This window comes from Triticum aestivum, chromosome 2B (assembly GCF_018294505.1).
Source record: "Triticum aestivum cultivar Chinese Spring chromosome 2B, IWGSC CS RefSeq v2.1, whole genome shotgun sequence".
NCBI classification, from domain to species: Eukaryota; Viridiplantae; Streptophyta; class Magnoliopsida; order Poales; family Poaceae; genus Triticum; species Triticum aestivum.
Genome location: NC_057798.1, coordinates 741512359 through 741533677, shown reverse-complemented (window position 1 = coordinate 741533677; position 21319 = coordinate 741512359). Strand labels below are relative to the sequence as shown.

Genomic DNA, 21319 nt, shown 5'->3' with positions numbered 1-21319 from the left:
GTTTTATATTAGGCATGAACATGAATATAGACATACACAGGATATTTTTCGACAATATGTACAATTTAATTTAAAGAAATCCCTGTTGTTTTATAGTAGGAAAAAAACACTTGCACCGACAACAATACAAAAATTGAAATGTAAGATCCGAGTAACTATACAGATAGGCGACATGATAACATAGAGCACTGTGTCCAGGAGCAGTTCTTAGGAATAGCAGTCAATTACATCATATATTAATTGGATCCAACACCATCAATCCATGGTACCTTTTCTAAAGCACACAAAAGATGACATAAATGCTTCTTTTGATCTTCTGTACCAAATATGATCAGTCTGATCTTTGTGACTGATCAGTCTGATAAAATATGCAAGCCATATGATTACTACCAAAAAGATGGACACAAACTTGTGAGTTTCCTTACGCACAAATCAGAATAGATGTGTACTGAAAGTTGAAAGAGATTCAGGCTTCCAGATAAAATAACTCAGGATGTTGCAATCAGCTGACATTATACTGCAACCTAGTGCTGCTGCTCACCATGAGACATCTACTGAACCATGAGACAAAAAGAATGTGCGACCTGACATTATACTACAGTTTCTTGTGACCGGCAGATTAGGAATGTCGGGCATAAAAATATGTTGGATATAATGATAAATTGAATGACTGGAGCTAGCTAGAAGGGTCATGGAATATCTCAAACAGAAGAAATTACTAACCTGAAAGTAGTTGTCATTTGTAAGACCACCCCTCAGTGTTCTGGTATGCATGTGCGACCTGAACATCGTTATGACGCTAAACATATTTCTTGTTAAAAAATGAGTGCTTCCTTTTCATACAACTCTTGTATATTTATTTGAGTGGATGTCAATAATTTAGATAGTCACTATCCGGGAATAAGGCAGCTCAAATCAGTACTAAAATGTAGTAGCACAACTGATTAAAAAAATGCATTAAAACATCTCTGTAATAGAATCAGCATCTGCTGTTCAAAGATACGGAATCTACTTAAAAGATAATCTTGGCTCTCGTAGATTGATTGAGAGTAGTCATTAGAGCTCTACCCTGTTTTTCCATAAACTATGAAGCGACACAGATAGCCAACTGACACAGAGAACTACTTAGTTCTGTATTATAGAGCGAAGTCTAGACATAATAGTCAGGCTACAAAACAACTATGAGGTGCACCAACTTCTTTTTGGAAAATACAAACACCCACTAAAGAAGAACGAAGTTGCACTCAGCCAGCAGGGCATTTAACGCAAATGCATTGGCTAATGCCAATGATGTCTGTTTTTTACCTAGGATAGCCAAGATATTGTTAATCGTATGAAAGTACAGGAATGCAAAGAAACCATGATCATTCTACAATTGTGGAAGCAAGTTATTATGTTTCAAGAAATCCTACAGAAAAGAAGCAATGTAAAAAGGGGAAACAGCTAGGCACGCACTAAGAAACTGATGAACAACCAACTAAACATCTACACCTGATGAAATCAATATCCTTGCGGAGGGCCCTATATAATTGGAACAAAAAAACAATTTTCAGAAACAGTGCCCCTCTGTTATCACCATACTCTAGCAGATTAATTTAACACAATTTCGGATGAGTAGAACTATGATATTAAAACTGAACTAATTGTTCTCGCTACTTGTGCTTTCTGATGCCCTGTGCCATTGCTAATGAAAATACCCTGCGAACCCATTTAAATGAATTTGTACACTTTTGTTGATTTGTCAAAAGGAACATACTGTAATAAACAGGACAAGCACCTTTACAGAAGTTGGCATTACAATAAGCTTAATGGCCTTTCGGAATAACTTCTGTGGCACTAAAAGAGTTACCCCGCAATTACAGACAACAGTTAATGGCTTCACTCTTAGTGGAGCAAGGAAAATAGGGAGCACAGATGAAAATGCTCATACAGGAAGACCGTCATCGATGGGGAGTGGGAAAGTGTTCTGCACTTGGAGAGCAAAGCCTGCAAAAATGTATAGAAATAACATGAAGTATTGACCTGTTGCCATGTCCTCGGCAGAGTGCCATCGCCATGACCGAGTAAAAAAACATAGCCTATCCCAGCTTGACTGGATATATAGATTCCCAAGGAAAAATTACAAACCTATACTATAATAATATAGTGAATATCAAGATTCTTAGGAGAAATGTGTAAACTAAAATACTAAAAAAAGAATCATAGCCCATTCCAAAACGACTGCATATACATACAAAGATTTTCAGGAGTAGATAGATTCCGGCATATGTTCAAACCAGGAATACAAATAGTGAAAATGATTAACCTGAAATTTACTCTAAAACCTAGCATATGTTTATTTTACAAATAGTAAAACATAAACATAAGCATTCCTTTTAGCATAAAAAAAGAGTATCGAAAGAAAGAACCACCTTTTTTGGTCAAACCATTCCTTTTCTGGGAACCTTTGTTAGGCAAGCCTTGTGGCATCTGTAATCCTGAAACCACACATAACTCACCAGCAGAAAACTGAAGTTTCAAGCTTCCTATAAAGGGGCATTTGCATTCCTAACATACCCAGCAAAATAATCAATCGTGCAATCAAGATATGTAGGTAAACAAAAGAAAGAAAGCTGTTCACTACAAATCTCATCTAACTTTGTCGTATTCTATTCTCCCTCATGTAGTAATGTTTATAGCATCAAAATGAGAGAAAAAGGTTAAAAAGAGGGAGAAAAATAACCTTGATCTTCTTCAATTCTTTAGCTAAATTCTTCTTCCCTTCATCCTCAGACTGCACATGTCATGTTTAGAAAACGAATATATTAGGAAGTTTAAATGCAAGCACATTGTCGCGATTACAATTTAAATCTGGAACATGAATGGGCACCAAGCATCGAGCACTTTAAAAGCTAAGTTACCGAAAGGAAAAATTAAGCATTACAATGCTAGCTTCACTTACACATAGAAAGACGTTACGACAAGGAAAATAACTTGGCCAAAGGAAAACAGAGGATTAATATAAGCACACAACGAACCTACCATGGATCATTGGATCCCACAAGATTTAATGAGCTACTTTAGTATACACTATTGGATCCAACACACAATTCAGCCTGTACTTTACTATCAAAAATAGAATTGGGGTTCATGACCGAACGAACGACTAACAGGACTTCCTAAAGTAGCAGAAGGAAGGTCCTTACGAACTGCATCGCAGTTGGTACAGCTCCATGCAATAATTCCACACGATGGATTACATGCCCACCACGGTCTACTCCATAAATAGAGAATAAAGGATGAACACTGAATAGAATCTTGAGTTTGCTATGCTTCAGAGAGCCACCAGAAAAAGAGATGGTACCTTTGGGTATCCCAGGGTTGTTTGCATCTGTAATCAATACAGGAGAAAAAAAACATACAATCCCCCATTACTTGTACCAATAACGGCAGGAAGCTTCCACCTCACATAATCAAATTACATTTCAGAGAAAAAGATGATACAGAAACACATGTACATGATTCAGATGTTTTGGAAGCAAATAATTATAGAGCTATGAGGTCTCTAGGCACTTACCGTGGCTAATCGCAAGAACGACGCCACCTCAATCGTACTGGCATCCGCCCCATGGTAAACACTCATACTGCTTTAACCCTGCACCCGCCCCAAAACATCATTTCCATCAACTGGCAAACATTCGACCCAACTTAACGCTTTCTAAGAGCAGCCTAACCAGTCCGGACCTGCAGAGTTGCCGTATACAGGATGGCAGAAGGATGCACCACTGGTCAAACGAAGTAGTCACCAGCAACCATAGGGCGCAGTGAGTGTACATAGATGACAGGTTATATCATAACTATTTCACTATAGTATTGCTATGATTACCCGAACACCGTGCTAGAATCCAGCACATGAATATGTTTCTGAAATCAGAAAAGGATGGGAGTTAATGTGCTCAAATCTGAAGTATGTTGTGCCTGGATATCTGGGCAATCAATGTGCTCCTCGGCATCAAATTATCTTTCTGAACTGATTAACCACTGCCAAAGCTTCTCCTCACAATAGGACTAACTGTAACTAAAAGATCAAGAAAACAGAGGAATAATACTAACATATTTCAAAGTTCTCATGGATAAGCTGGTAACACAACATACTTTCTTTTCTGCAACCGAAACAACACACTCGTACTAAGAAGCAAATCCTCTAGAGCCAGTACAGTAAATAAGGACCTTTTGTAACTCAAAACCAAACAGAGCTGTAACTAATGGTTAATTCCATATCAGCATTTAAGAAAAGTGAGCAATTTAGTAAATGATACCCAGATGCGGCAAATAGAAAAATCCTTAACCTGAGCCCTGGATGCATCATACAGAGTAAACTATGAGGTGGAGCACCGAAACAAGGAGGTGAAGGAGATGTATGTGAGCCATGACGTCTTTGTTCACGATCACCTCCGCTCCTTCCCCTTTGCCGGCACCCGAGCTCCCTGCAGTAGCCAACAGACTGAAGCGGGTCTCAAACAGATAAACTGTGTGCTTCCTAATTCAATAGCTTAAGAACCCCCTAAATATAGAATAAAAGAAACACACCAACAACATGCAATAAATGCAGTCCAAGATTAGGCATACTTCAAGTCAATCAATGACCCTATCGCAGAACAATGGATCAAACAACACTGTAAGTAAGCTATATATTTTTCTTGGCTTTCCATGTTTACCAACTACATCTTTAAAATGTCTATTATTTAGATTATAACATATCCAGCAAAATTATCAATGTGCATTCAAGATCTGTGGGTAAACAAAATAAAGGAGACTTTCACCACAAATCTCATCTAGCCATCACAAATCATAGCATCAGAATAAGAGAACAAAGTTTAACAAAATGACAAAACAAAAGAAAATTAAAGCATTACAGCACAGCTCACCATGGCAATCCTGGAAAGCAAATACTTGTCGGTGTAGAAGAGGTATGTGAAACCCTCTCTGCCTGATCTTCCTACTCTTCCTCGCGACTGCAGATCAAAAGAAAAGCAGCGAACTTGAGGTCCAGATCTCAGATTCGTACATACAACTTTTTTTTGCCAAAAAAGGCAAAGTAAAAATCTGATAACTAAAACCAACTGATATATCTGCGGGAGCCCAAATAGTTATCCATACAAGAATCTTTATTTCCCCATAAGAAAACTTCTCCATACCAAGTTGTATATTCTTTGACACTTTCAATGGGAAAAATATTTAGCTATAAAATTGGTCATTGAAGCTAAAGCACCATTCACCATTGCAACAAGAAATAAATGAGTATCAGAGTTCTAACATCAAATGAGGTGTATTCCATAGATAACTTAACTAGCAATTTAAAATATATGCTTGAATGAAGCTGCAGAATGAGACAAAAAGGGAGACAAGAGTGAGAGCAGGGGGGAGAGAGGAGGTGGAGGCAAACCTGAACCGCCTCGGCATCCTTGCTCCTGCTGTGCCTGGAAGGAGAGGGTTGCGGGGCGCAGGAGATGCGTGGAGTCGCCACTGTGCACAAGCTGCAGGTGTCGGCGCCCATCTTCTGACTGGAGCCACATGGCGCACGAGCCGCCGCTCCACCGCACTGCACATGCTCCTCGAGGAAGAGGCGGAGCGCAGCCAAATTAAATCTCATAATCCACCATAAAATTTGGTTCAAGATCACAGTCGGCAAACTAAATCCAAATTGTTCCCAATTTATTAAAGATTCATTTATCCACCAATAAAATAATCACCATGCTCATCTATTACACCTAAAATATCGTAATCCACCAAACATCTTTAACTATCTTCTCAAGACACAATCTCCTAACTAAATCCAAATTTTTCAAGATTAATTAATACACTGAACATCTTTGACTATCTCCTCAAGATCACAATCAACTAACTAATCCATCAAAAATCTCATAATCCACCATAAAATTTGGTTCAAGATCACAATCGCTTAACTAAATCCAAAAAAAATTCAAGTTTATCAAAAAATTTATTTATCCACCAATATAATAACCAACATGCTCACCTACTAGTCTAAATTCACATAATCTACTGAACATCTTTTACTAGCTCGTCAAGATACCAATCACCTAACTAGATCCAACCAAAACCTCATATACCACCGTAAAATTTGGTCAAAAGATCAAAATCACCTAACTAAATCCATATTGTTCCAAACTAAACTAAATATCTATTCTTTCACCAATATAGTAATCACCACGCTCATCTACCAGACCTAAAATCTCATAATCCACCAAACATCTTTGATTATCATCTCGAGACACAATCACCTAACTAAATCCAACTATAATCTCATAAATCACAAAGAATTTTGGTTCAATATCGCGATCATCTAACTAAATCCAAATTGTTCAAGATAAATTAATCCATCAAACCTCTGACATCTTCCCAAGATCACAATCTACTAACTAAATCTATTGAAAATCTCGTAATCTGTCGTGAAATTTGTTCAAGATCACAATCAACTAACTACATCCAAATTGCTCCATGTTTACTAAAGTCAAATTCATCCACCAATATATTAACCACCATGCTCACCTACTAGACCTAAATTAATATAATTCACCCAAGATCTTTGACTAACTCGTCGAGATCACATTCACCTAACTAAATCCAACAAAACCTCAGAATCCACCGTGAATTTGGTTGAAAAATAACGATCACCTAACAAAATCAAAATAGTTTCAAACTAAATTAAAGATTTCTTTATCCTTCAATATAATAATCACCATTCTCATCTAATAAACCAAAAATCTCATAGTCCAGCAAACATCTTTGCCTATATTCGACACAATCACCTAAGTAAATCCACCAAAATCTCATAATCCAGCGTGAAATTCGGTTTGATATCACAACCACCTACTAAACCCAAATTTTTCAAGATTAATTAATCCACCAAACATCTTTGAATATCTTCTCGAGATAAAAATCAACTAACTAATGCATCAAAAATCTCATAATCCACCATAAATCCAAATTGATCCAAACTAAATTAAATATGTGTTTATCTACCAATATAATAATCAGCATGCTCATTTGCCATAACTAAAACCTCATAAATCCACCAAACAATTTGAGTATCTTCTCAAGACACAATCACCTAACCAAATCCACCCAAAATCAAATAAATCACCGAGAAATTTGGTTCAATATCACTATCACCGAACTAAATCCAAATTATTCCCATCAACTATGAGGCGTCTATGGTGACTTCGTAAAATCTCAAGCTGATATGCCGACTAAGTCTCTCGAAGGTGCTCACAAGGATAAGGTGTGTGTGTGTGTGCGCATTCATAGGGGTGAGTGTATGCGCGTTTATATGAGCACTTGCGTTTGTACTGTGTTAAAAAAAATTAATCCACCAAACATCTTGGACTATCTCAAAAAATTAATCCACCAAACATCTTGGACTATCTCCTCAAGATCTCAATCAACTAATTATTAAATCCATTTAAAATCTCTTAATTCACCATGAAATTTCTTCACAATCACAACCGCCTAACTAAATCCATATTTACTCCAAGTTTACTAAAAATCCATTTATCCACCAATATAATAACCACCATGCTTACTTACTAGACATAAATTCTTACATAATCCATTGAATATCTTTGACTATCTTGTCAAGATCAGAATCACCTAACTAAATCTAACCCAGACATCAAAATGCACCATGAATTTGCTTAAAAGATCACAATCATCTAGCTAAATTCAAATATTTCAAACTAAATTAAAGGTCTGTTTATCCACCAATATAATAATCACCATACTTAAGTACTAGACCTAAAATCGTAAAATCCACCGAACATCTTTGACCATCTTCTAAAGATCATAATAACTTAACTAAATCCACCTAAAATCACATAAATCATTGTGAAATTCAGTTCAATATCGCAATAGCAAAACTAAATTAAAATTGTTCAAGGTTAATTAATCCATCGCATATCTTTGAGTATCTCCTCAAGATTACAATCAACTTACTAAATACATCTAAAATCTCGTAATCCACCATGAAATTTGGTTCAAGATCATAGTCGTCTAACTAAATCCAAATTTTCTCAAGTTTATTAAAAAATTACTTAACCGATATAATTGCCACCATGCTCACCTACTAGACCTAAATTCACATAATCCACTAAACATCTTTTACTAGCTCGTCAAGATCAGAATCACCTAACTAAATTCAAACAAAACCTCATAATCCACCGTGAAATTTGCTTTAAGATCACAATCACCTAACTAAACCCAAAATGTTCCAAACAAAATTAAAGATCTATTTATCTACCAATATAATAATCACCATGCTCATCTACCATACCTAAACTCTAATAATCAACCAAACATTTTAGACTATCTTCTCAAGTTTAAATCACGTAACTAAATCCACCTAAAATCTCATAATCCATCATGAAATACGGCTCAATAACACAATCACCTAACTAAATCCAAATTGTCCAAGATATTAATACACCAAACATCTTTCACTATCTCCTCAAGATCACAATCAACTAATTCCAATGAAAAATCTCGTGATCCACCATGATATTTGTTCAAGATCACAATCGCCTAACTAAATCCAAATTGCTCCATGTTTTCTAAAGAAGTCGCTACTTCCTTGAGATTGAGGTCTCTTCTACCTTGCTCGTGCTACTCTTACTGATGAACACACAATTGAGACTGCTATGGAGGTCAACATCCACCTTTGTGTCCACCTCCGCTCCTTGTAAGTCCGGACGGGCGTCCCTTGCCTGGTGGCGGGTTGCTATGTGTGTTGTCTTGATCCCACATCCCGTGTTCCCTTGCTGGGCGACACCATAACCGCGCTCAAGCACCACCAATGGCAAGCAAGAGCTTAGACAATTGACGCATACCTGAATTTTACCCACGGGACGCGCCCGAGAACACGGCGCTACCTATCGTCAAGGCCAAGGGCGCACATTAGGAGAACATGGGATGCTTAATCAAGTGCGTGACACAAAATCCGCCAAGAGGACAAGGACACCAAGCCGGATCAGCGGGGAAAGGAGAGTGCACAAGCACGTGGGATGCTGGATCAAAGTCCATCTGCTGCCACTACCCCATTCTCTCCTATGTTGCCTTGTTTACCAGTTATTTTCAGTAGTGGCATCATCGCCTTGAGTTTCTTATGTGGCCTTCATCTCTATCCACCAATATAATAATCAACATGCTCACCTACTAGACCTAAATTCACATAATCCACCGAACTTCTTTTATTAGCTCGTCAAAATCACAATCACCTAACTAAATCCAACCAAAACCTTATAATCTACCGTAAAATTAGGTTAAAAGATCACAGTCATCGAACTAAATCCAAATTGTTCCAAAGTCCAAACTAAATTAAATATCGATTTATCCACCAATATAATAAACACCATGCTCATTTATTAGACTTGCAATCTCATAATCCACCAAACATCTTTGATTATCTTCTCAAGACACAATCACCTAACTAAATCCAACTAAAATCTCATAAATCACAGAGAAATTTAGTTCAATATCAAAATCACCTAACTAAATCCAAATTGTTTAAGGTCAATTAATATACCAATATCTTTGACTATCTCCTCAAGATCACAATCAACTAACTAATCCATCAAAAATCTCATAATCCACCATAAAATTTGGTTGAAGATCACAATCGCCTAACTAAATCCAATGTTTCCAAGTTTACTGAAAATCCATTTATCCACCAACATAATAACCAACATGCTCACCTAGTAAACCTAAACTCACATAATCTACCAAACATCTTTTACTAGCTCGTTAAGATCTGGATCACCTAACTAAATCCAACCAAAACCTCATAATCCACAGTAAAATTTGACTAAAAGATCACAATCACCTACCTAAATCCAAATTGATCCAAACTAAATTAAATATGTGTTTATCTACCAATATAATAATCAGCATGCTCATTTGCCATAACTAAAACCTCATAAATCCACCAAACAATTTGAGTATCTTCTCAAGACACAATCACCTAAGTAAATCCACCTAAAATCAAATAAATCAACGAGAAATTTGGTTCAATATCACTATCACTGAACTAAATTCAAATTATTACCGTCAACTATGAGGCGTCTATGGTGACTTCGTAAAGTCTCAAGATGATATGCCGACTCAATCTCTCAAAGGTGCTCATAGGGGTAGGGTGTGCGTGTGTGCATTCATAGGGGTGAGTGTATGCGCGTTTATATGAGGCTTGCGTCTGTACTGTGTTAAAAGAATAATTGATCCACCAAACATCTTAGACTATCTCCGCAAGATCTCAATCAACTAACTAAATCCTTTAAAATCTCGTAATTCACCATGAAATTTGGTTCAAAATCACAATCACCTAACTAAATCCATATCACTCCAAGTTCATCCATTTATCCACCAATATAATAACCACCATGCTCACTTACTAGACATCAATTCTCACATAATCCATCGAACATCTTTGACTATCTCATCAGGATCAGAATCACCTAACTAAATCTAACCCAAACATCAAAATCCACCATGAATTGGCTTAAAAGGTCTCTCGAAGCTGCTCATAGGGGTTGGGTGTGCGTGTGTGCATCCATAGGGGTGAGTGTATGCGCGTTTATATGCGCGCTTGCGTCTGTACTGTGTTAAAAAAGATTAATTAATCTACAAAACATCTTGGACTATCTCGTAAGGATCAGAATCACCTAACTAAATCTAACCCAAACATCAAAATGCACCATGAATTTGCTTAAAAGATCACAATCATGTAACTAAATTCAAATTGTTTCAAACTAAATTAAATGTCTATTTATCCACCAATATAATAATCACCATGCTCACGTGCTAGACGTAAAATCTTAAAATCCACCGAACATCTTTGACCATCTTCTAAAGATCATAATAACTTAACTAAGTCCACCTAAAATCACATAAATCATCGTGAAATTCGGTTCAATATCACAATAGCATAACTAAATTAAAATTGTTCAAGGTTAATTAATCAATTGAATATCTTTGAGTATCTCCTCAAGATCACAATCAACTGACTATATACATCTAAAATCTCATAATCCATCATGAAATCTGGTTCAAGATCATAATCACCTAACTAAAACCAAAATTTCTCAAGTTCATTAAAAATTTAGTTACTTAACCGATATAATTACCACCATGCTCACTACTAGACCTAAATTCACATAATCCATCAAACATCTTTTACTAGCTCGTCAAGATCACAATCACCTAACTAAATCCAACCAAAACCTCATAATCCACCGTGAAATTTTCTTTAAGATCACAATCACCTAACTAAACCCAAAATGTCCCAAACAAAATTGTATCTATTTATCTACCAATATAATAATCACCATGCTCATCTACCATATTTAAACTCTCATAATCAGCCGAACATTTTAGACTATCTTCGCAAGATTAAATCACGTAACTAAATCCACATAAAATCTCATAATCCATCAATGAAATACGATTCAATATCACAATCACCTAACTAAATCTAAATTGTCCAAGATTAATTAATCCACCCAATATCTTTGACTATCTCCTCAAGATCACAATGAACTAAATAAATGCATCAAAATCTAGTAATCCACCATGAAATTTGCTTCAAGATCATAATCGCCTAACTAAATCCAAATTGCTTCAAGTTTATTAAAGATCCATTTATCCGCAAATATAGTAACCACCATGCTCATTTAGTAGACATAAATTTTCATAATCCACCAAACATCTTTGACTATCTCGTCAAGATCGCAATCACCTAACTAAATCTCCACTTCATCTCCATTTTGTAAAACCTTATTTTCAGAATCATCCCATAGGCATTAGTGACACCCTTGGGTTTTTGTAGAACATTTATGAGTATATTCTTCCCAAGTCCTATATTTATGCGACTAGCATTGCTAAGCATTACTATTAAACTTGCACATATGACCCACATTTATTTGTGACCACTACATGGTTAGAAAGGAGGGGTATTAAGAATGTCAAAGGAGGGTGTCAATATCAAGCACATAGAGCATAGCTAAACCCTGGCTAATTTACTTAGCATAAGAATATCAAAGGGGTGTCAATATCAAGCACATAGGGCATAGCTAAACCCTAGCTAGTTTACTTAACAAAGCAATACTAGTAAACAATACTTGGTGCATGAAAAATAATTCTAAGTGTAATGCAAATATGGGTTCAACATGATCAAAGTAGGTTGCTTGCCTCGCTCAGCAAAGTCTTCAATGGTTCTGGTCACTCCTCGAACGTCCTTGAATCTTTCGAAAGATAATGATTTCTACTCATTGGAAAATAAAATTAACACACAGTCAATAAACAATATGTGCAAAGGGCTCCAAAATTTACAGAAGTAGTGCCATTGGAAAGAGGGAAATTTTAGATGAATTTTGGAAGTACCCTGGATTTTAGAAAAACAGAAATGGTACTGTGGGTCAGAACGGGTCTGCGTGATTAAACTTTATTGCACCAGGGGAGGGGGTCGACGTTTAAGGCGTGAAGGAGAAATGCGCCTTCACTTACATGCCGGTTTAAACCTGCATTGGGGTGATCACAAAAGCCACATATGAACAGCAAAACCAAGATAATCAAGCAATATATAAAGTTCACAATCAAGCAATAACAAATAAGATAATATGGATAAACTAGAGGAAATTACTTCAAGGAGCAGGTAGCTTAATTCAGAGAGGTTTTTTTTTGGGGGGGGGGGGGGGGGGAGTGGGGGACCAGCATTAGCAGGAGCAGGAAAGGCAGTTGTTGTCGTAGGGCAGGTCCGGCGGTGGATTGATCCTGGGACGCAACAGGTGTTGTAACTTCAGTAGAATGCGTTGTAGGCAGCCCATAGCTACCAGTAGCATAACGATCACAGTATGACTGCTACTAGCCATAGCCTGGCTAGCAGTGGGTGCACCAGGGGAAGGTGGTCGTGCACCATGGCCTGGCTGACTGTATCCATACTGCCCATAACCAGCCTGAGTAGGCGGTGCCTATCCATGCAGAGCAGATGAAGGCGGCTTCTGAGCATGCGGAGGCTACCCATAAGCACCCTGGCCATACATGGCCTGTGGTGGTGGCTGCATATCATAGCCAGGCTGTGTCTGTGGAGCAACGTATCCAGATTAATGGGGCAGAACCTTGCGCTGTGTAGCTTGATGTAGCAGCAATAGTATAGGTGGTGGATTAGGATAACCCGGTTGGCCTCCAGTGGCTGGAGTTGAAGCTTGCTGCCCTGAAGATGCTTGACCAGCGCCACCTGGACCACCATTGCTCGGTACAGTACCACCATCCTGAGTTGAGTTAGCAGCTGATGCCCCATAGCCATGCCCCGTAGTTCTGCTGATCATATCCAGGCTGCTGCGAGTAAGACATCCCTTGGGTCTGATAACCAGAGTAATCATAAGCTTGCTGCCCGCTACTCTGCTGAGAGTACGTAGAATCACCATAACCTTGTGAAGCATGAGTAGCAGACAGACTGTAATCGTCGCTGCTAGCATCAGCAGGTGCAACAGTTCCAGTGGCATACTGTTGCTGTTGGGGTTGCTGCTGTTGGTTATAGAAGTCATAGCCAGTGCCAGGGGGGCTGCTCTGCCATAAGGTTGCTGGCCATACTGCACCAGGATAAGCTCCAGGCTGCATGTAAATATGCTGTTGTGTTACTGGTGCATCAGGTGCACCCCAGTTTGCCCGAGGACGGGGTAGCCCTGTTGGATTTCTGGCATGATTCTGCAAAAATATAGTTTGCACATCAGAATATGTATAGAACACAACATACAATGTACCATGCAGAACAAGTGCAAACCAGACAAAATATATCCAAAAACAAAGCAATGTAATATACAGAAATTCCTGAACCACCAAGAAAAATGGAGGGATCAACTCACCGAGAAAGATTCTCAAGCAACATTGGTGATGCCCATCTAGCGTCTACCATGTGCAAAACTATGGGAGCTAATGAAGATTGAGCAGCTAGATAAACACACGTATATATTGCTAAATGACACAACATACACAACAGCAGTTCTTTCGGCAAGTCTCTCCAAAAAATATATTATAGTGTGTAGGTTTGTCAGAAGGTCAGGCAGGTCCAGGTGAAGCGACAACACATCGGCTGTGCATGCACTGTGAATTGATTAATTTTGCATGCGACTGGAAACTTTTGCATGCTACATACTCTCTCTCTTCCTGTCGACGTTCCATCTCTGTACCTGGCACAACTGTTCCTAGTCTGGACTGATGGAGCTAGCTGGAACTCGATGAATCAATGGTTATATTGTTGTCCGTAATAGTGGTCTGCTGTACAAGGTTATGAATTCTACTTGAACGTGTTTTTTAATGTTCAACTTTAGAGTTTGATGCCTCTACAAGCTCAACATATATAAGCTCAAACAAACAGCGAAACTCATTCATTTTTTAGATGCAAGGCGGAGAAAAGTTAAATAGGCCCACTCGATCCATGCATGGACCGTCCTGCTTTTAGAATTTTCAGGTCTTCACATGATAAACAGTGATGGCAACCCTCTAGTGCAGCACCTTGCGTCTGAAAGAAGGGGTAACAGTGCCCAAGAAATGTGACAGGTGAGGCAGAATTTGTATAGGATGTATAGCATGAGCAGTGACCTACGGCGTCCCACTTCCATTTTCAAATATTTTACCACTGCCGGTTTACTGTTCACATTTAGCCTGCAAATCCATTCGCCGGTGCAGGACTGGCACAGATCGCCAAGTCGCCAGTGTGGATGGAGGGCGGGGATAAACGGGAGTCCCGACCCCCGGGACCTAAAAGTGCTGTCTCATGTATTATATTCTACAATGGTATACTCCAATGGTACACATGGGACTTCTATACCGAAACAAAGGGAGTAGTTCATAATTTTATCTTTCATCCATCAGCATCAAGTATATTAACATTAGGTAGTAACAAATCTTCCTCCAGGATTGATGTGTGCAGCCCTCAGAACTAGTTACTGACACTAATTTGGCCTTATGTCAAGATAATGATCAACAGACAGTATAGCCTGGGATATATGGATAACACCACAAGCACCGGTATGATATGTAGTGAAGACGTTGTGATAGGGTATATAAACCTCCCAATGGAAGTATGGATTTGCCAGTATTTAACTGTGATTGTTCAAATATTTCTAGTATCTTCATCAGAGAGACCACACGGAGCATAGCAGCTAATAACAAAGAGACTGCACAAATTACAAATATAATTATATAAAGTATACAATCATGTCAAAGCCATACTGCTGCTGCTCCAAGACCACCTTGCTTTACAAGACAACCCGTTGAGATAACTTTTTGGACATGTACATTTGACAAGAATATAGGGTATGTCATAACTAAAGAGAAGAGTTTCAAAAGCAAGCAATGGAAAAGGAAGGTCAAGTAGAGAAATATAAATTGAGACAAAAAATACAGAAACATATAAAAATTTGATAATTAAACCCACATGATTTTAACAACACTGATAAATAACAAATAGCTGCAGCAGTTAGGAGGTGGCGTGAGAAGAGAAAGAAAGCTGACCTCACTAGTAACCTCACTCAAGCTGCTTTGCTATTTCAATTCCCTCTGCAGTACCATCAATATACAGTGTTCTTTCAGTTGAAGTATCACCAGGAGGCAAATGCAAAGGAATGACCTACAGAAGGATTTTTTAGGACAAATCAAATATTACTATTGTTATTACCAATGGTAATGATGAAGATGATACAAAATATAATACTCCCTTCGTCCCAAAATAAGTGTCTTAACTTTGTACTACAAAGTTGTACTAAGGTTAAGACACTTATTTTGGGACGGAGGGAGTACTAACTAACAAGGAGAAAAAGGAGAATAATAAAACGGATACTTATGAAGATGAAAGGAGCATGCGTTCTACTTCTAGTTGAGCAAAATTAGAACTTAGATTTTAATTTACTTGGTAAATCATAAGAAAAATGAAAAAAAATGCAACAACAAAACGCATCACGCAGTGCTAAGTTATTAAGGAAATTCAATGGTAAGTTAGGCCAGATCCAGCCAGCCAATTTATGTTAGACTTTGCAATAAGAATTTTCGCAAACCTATATACAAGCTCCAGATTTGGCCTGCATGGATTTTATAGACTCACCAAAAAATAGTTACACATGGAATTAATAGGCAAGGTTTTTCACCACCAAAGAAACTGAAGTCCGTGAAATAATATCAGCTGGTAAGCTTACAAGAAACCCTCATTGCTATATTGGGGCATGGTATGATTTTCAAAGTCTGACAAACAAACCCAGTTCTAGAAAGCAGCCAGTTTACCTTGTTGTTAGCAATTTGCATCTAAGATTGCTCACCACTAGGTTGAGGTGCATTGTACTTCCAATTAGAGATAGTGCCAAATGAGCCAGCATCAGCCTGCAGGTCACATGACAGGTATCGTTGAATAAATGGATGGATAACTAAATGTGAAGTCCTGACCATAAAAAAGATATCACAGTGCCCGAAAGATCAACCAATCTTGTCTGTGACCCAGGTTGAACATCCATGTCCCTTGTTACTTGGATCTTTGCCCCTGACTAAAGTTGGATATGTTGTATAGTTTCTCCAGCTTTTCCAATGATAAGACCAACCTAAAAGAAGTTACGAACACTATCAGTTAGTAGAGCAAAAAAACTTCACTTCATGCAAGCTTGTATCAACTGCAAGAATGCAAAAACCAAACGAGTAAACTCCCAAGTAGCATACCTTCCATTTGGGATATCAATCTTTTTTGTTGTACTACCACTGTGGTATCCGCCACCATATGAAGAATACCGATGTGTGTTTCCTTGAGAAGATAAGGGTGGGATGGAAGAACCATGGCCTGGAAACAAAACAAAAACTCATTATATTACTGATAGCTGCAGATCTGTTGAGTGAGAAGAACAACCTTCATGTGGACAACATAAAACAGGACAATAATGTCAGTAGATAAGTAACAAACTAATAACATTCAGAGCTGACTGAAAATATTACTGGAAATCACATCATCCATGTACTCATCAATGTCAGTAGATAATCAAATATTTGGCTCTGTGCCGATAGACAATCATCAATGCAGTATGCTACCCTTTTTTGCATGTTAAAAAGGAACCACGGAAACTATTGTCATTTGTTGCATCTAGCAGACAGGGGCCAGTTCCACGAGACATTGAATAAAATATTACATGATATAGGATATAGCAGAATCAAACTATGTATACTATTTGATCATCTACACAAGATATATTTGCCAGAACTATTAACAAACTCTACTATTAACAAACTCTACTATCCATCCTTATAAGCCCGTAATAATACTGGAGCTCTCAGTCGCTGGAATCTGCGGCATGAGATGAGAAGAGATGAGTGGGACGCTAGCCGGACCTGCGGGAAGAGGTGGGCGATGTAGAATCCCTGCGAGAGGAGGGCGAGGAGGCGCTTGGGGAGTCGAGGAGCGCTGGGATGGCGGCGTGTCGTCGTAGAGATGCGCGTCCGCCCCACCATCCCGCGAAGTTGCCGCGCCGCTGGCCCGCATCCCCGAACCAGTCCATCTATAGGCTATACGCCGGCTTGCAGTGCCCGGGCTCCCTCGTCGAACGCGGCGGCGATCTGGGCGGCGGCGGCGGCGATCTGGGCGGCCGTCGCGTTCCGCCGCCTATGTAAGAGAGAGACAGGGGAGCATGTCCCGGTCCGTGTCCGTCTCGTTCACGGGAGCACGATGGGTACACGGAGCGGGCCGAACTTCACGTCTAACCTGGGTCGTTCGCGCGACGGACTGGGCCGTACTTTCTGTGGGCCTGGTCCACATAGGGGGAGACGGATGGGCTTGGAAGCTGGAATACAGTGAGTACATTACCGAGTGTGAGGTGTGTGTTACTCAAAAAAAATACCCTCAAAAGAAGGTGATTCTCAAAAAAAAGGTGAGGTTATATTTTTAATATAATTTTTTTATTTTAAATTTATTTTAAAAATTAGAACACATAAAATATTGCTAGTTATTATTTTAAATGTGCCTTAAAATATTAATTGATCCCATCCAGAGCTTTGGTCAGCCTGTACCTGGTGCACAATGTTTTTGAAAAGGAAACACAAAAAAGAGAAAAAGCAAAAAAATTGAATAAAACATTGAAACTGGATACACAACCGGACCGACAAAAAAGACCACACTAGAACGGATATCTAGAAAAATCACACAAAACTAGCAAAAAAAATGGCGTATCAGTCTGGCCCATGTGGGAATGGCGACAGATGAAGCGCTATCGCTCGCAATAGGCGAGATATATCCTTTGCATGCTAGGCGTACCCCAAAAAATAAAGTTCAAACCAGTAGGTTGAATGTTGTGCAACTGTTTTGTTCCATTTTCTTACAACAACGACCTAGTTTTATTGATTATGTAAAGAAAAATTATATATTGAAATGGCCAAAACAACTCAAACAAGGAGTTCCTAATGAAACCAATCTTTTCATGTCATTGTTGCCAAACTACTGAAGAATCACCCACCCGAGAAAAGCAAGAATATCAAATTGTTGGACACACCATGATCGGAACACACTTCTTGCAGGGCATGTCGTTAGATTGGTACTAGTACTTTGTAGTTGGACTAGCAACAAAGAAGACTGAAAGCATGAAAGACAAACACTAAAAACCACTAGTTCCATGGAGTGGATCATAATGGGGATGATGGTTCCGTGTAATTTTATTTCCCATGACAACGCTTCTACCACCGGGATGTTGCCACACAGGAGACAATCTTGCAAAGGAGGGACTTGACTATATGTCACACATTGATATGTGGCTCCCCTCACCTCCCCGGAGCTGAAGTGGCTAACAGACGCAGTAGGAATCATCCGTGAAGATTGGAACACTATCGCATGATTTAACATGATGGGTCCATTTACACAAATGCCAAATAAGAATCAAATATGTGGGCATGGCTAAACGAGATCTGCGCGGTGGCCGGATGAGGAGGTGCTGTAAAAGAGTGTAATGAATAGGGGTCTTTGAATGGTAGAATGAGATAGTGGTCGACAATGGTGCCAATATCATGGAGGAGGAGACGGTGCAGTACTGGAGAAAAGAGGATAGGAGAGCGCATGAAAACGACAGCAAGGAAAAAAGAGAAAGAGTGTTGTTTATCGATATGTGCTCTTTCTTTCCTTTTTCTTTGGGAATAACTCCCAGGTGGTCTTTGGCAGCTGCTAAAAGCCCACGACTCACTTAGAGCATGTAAATCAATCTTTCCTTTACAAATTGTTGAACTGGCTAGATTTCTCAATTAAAATGCTAAGCTGGCAAGATAAATTGAAAAATGTTGTTGATTCTTTTTAGATATGTCACACATTGATATGTGTGTCCGGAGCCGAAATGGCTAACGGAGGCGATAGGAATTATCGATGAAGATTGGAACACTATCACCTGATTTGAACGTAATGGGTCCATTCACACCAATGCCAGAAAGGAATCAAATATGTGGGCATGGCTAATCGAGGTCGGCGCGGTGGGCCGATGGGAAGCGTTCTAAAAAGGGTAATGAATAGGGTCTTCGAATGGTAGAATGAGAAGGTGGTCGGCAATGGTGCCAATATCATGGAGGAGACGGTGTGGTTAGTGGTACTAGAGCCAAGAGGAAAGGAGAGTGTATGAAAACAACAAGGGGAACGAAATAGAGTGTTGACTGTACCTTGTGTGATACATGCGCGTGCATGCATGGTGCTCGGGTGTGCATATATATCACGCGTGATAGATTATCGCACATTAGTGGAGACATTCATTGCGACTCATTCGACTGTTAGAAATAAACTAATGATTGTATTTTCAAAATTCTAATATATGTTCTCTAGGTGTCATAATATCCTGTGCACATTTTTTTTTCAAAAAGTGAAACTTTCTAGATTTTGATCAAGTTTATAGAAAATTATATGTGTGCCTATAATACCAAACATCTCCATAAAAAGATGTCTCGTGGTATATATAATGACATTTATTTACTCCTGTAGTTGAAGATTTATTTCTCTGTAAATCTACTGAAAGTGTAGGAAGCTCAACATTCAAAAGGATGTATACGCACTATATACTAATACTATGGAATAGAGTACTTTCTCGGTATATAAAAATATGTTCGGTTTTGCTAAACATCATGTGCATGAATATTTTTGTGGTGTCAGTCACTCTTTGCAAAAATGCAGCGTGAGGCCAAAGGCAGGGACGGGGTGAGGACTGGCGAGGTCAAGCAGTGTACGAGCGGGAGCCGGTGTGAATAGGAGCGAGTCCAAAAATTAACCGGGGAGTGCGAGTGGTGGGGGCTGGGAGGGGGGGGGGTGTCGTTGGAGTTGTTCATTGGGACTGGGTTTAGAGGGATGGCTGGGGTGGCGGTCAGTACGTCGGTGGGGGAGGTCGAGGGGAGGGCGGAGAGATAAGGCGGTGATAGCCGGCGGAGGCAGGTGGTTAGGGCTGGGTAGGCCGCGGAGGAGGGGTAGGAGGAGAAGGAGGAACCATAGCAGGGAGGAGGAGAAAGAAGATGCCGGAGGAAGAAAATAAACAGCTTGCGGTGCACTCCTAACCATTGGATGCTGATCAGATGACACGAATTTTTTTTCAATGCCTAACTATAGGCGGTCGTTGCATATTAGGTTTTGTAAGAGCAACTCCAACGGGCCGACCCAAACGGACGACGAATTTGTCTGCTTTTTATCCGTTTGGGTTGGCCGCCCGCCCGGCATCCGCCCTGTTTTAAATTTGGGTCGGCAGTGCGGCTAACGCGCCAACCCATTTCATGTCCGCACTCAACTTTTTTTAAAAAGGCCCGCGGCCGATCATGCCAGTGATCATGTCTCATGCCGGCACCATGCCAGCGCCGGCATACAAGGCCGGCTTCAAAAAATATCACCACAGTTCATGCTGGCGCACTCACTACCAGCCGACAGGCACACATGCGAGCACACAAAAAAGGGTGGGACTTGAGTTCGACCACGTCATCGCGGCCCCCGTGGTCATGCCAGCACACCTGCCGGCATACAAAAAAGGATGGCACTCACCGCCATAGATCACTCGTCGTCGAACTTGAGCATGCCGGCCTGCATCTTCTCGAACCACGGCCTTCCTTGACGACACGGTGTGTAGATCCACCTTCATGATCTCCATCCGGTCATCATGCTCGCGAGAGCCACTTCTTTCGCATTGGTCTTGGCGTTGGCTGCCTCGATCTCTAGCATCTTGGCTTGCTTCTTCGCCTCCATCTCAAGCATCCTTGCTTGCTTCTCCGCGTCCATCTCAAGCCTCCTCCTTTGGATCTCCAT

The 21319-nt window shown here is 39.6% G+C and overlaps 1 pseudogene; it reads right to left on the bottom strand.

Annotated features, from left to right (window-relative positions):
- Positions 1 to 1688: 1688 nt before the first annotated feature.
- On the bottom strand, positions 1689 to 17726 carry LOC123047085 (glutenin, high molecular weight subunit DY10-like; annotated as a pseudogene).
- Positions 17727 to 21319: the final 3593 nt, after the last annotated feature.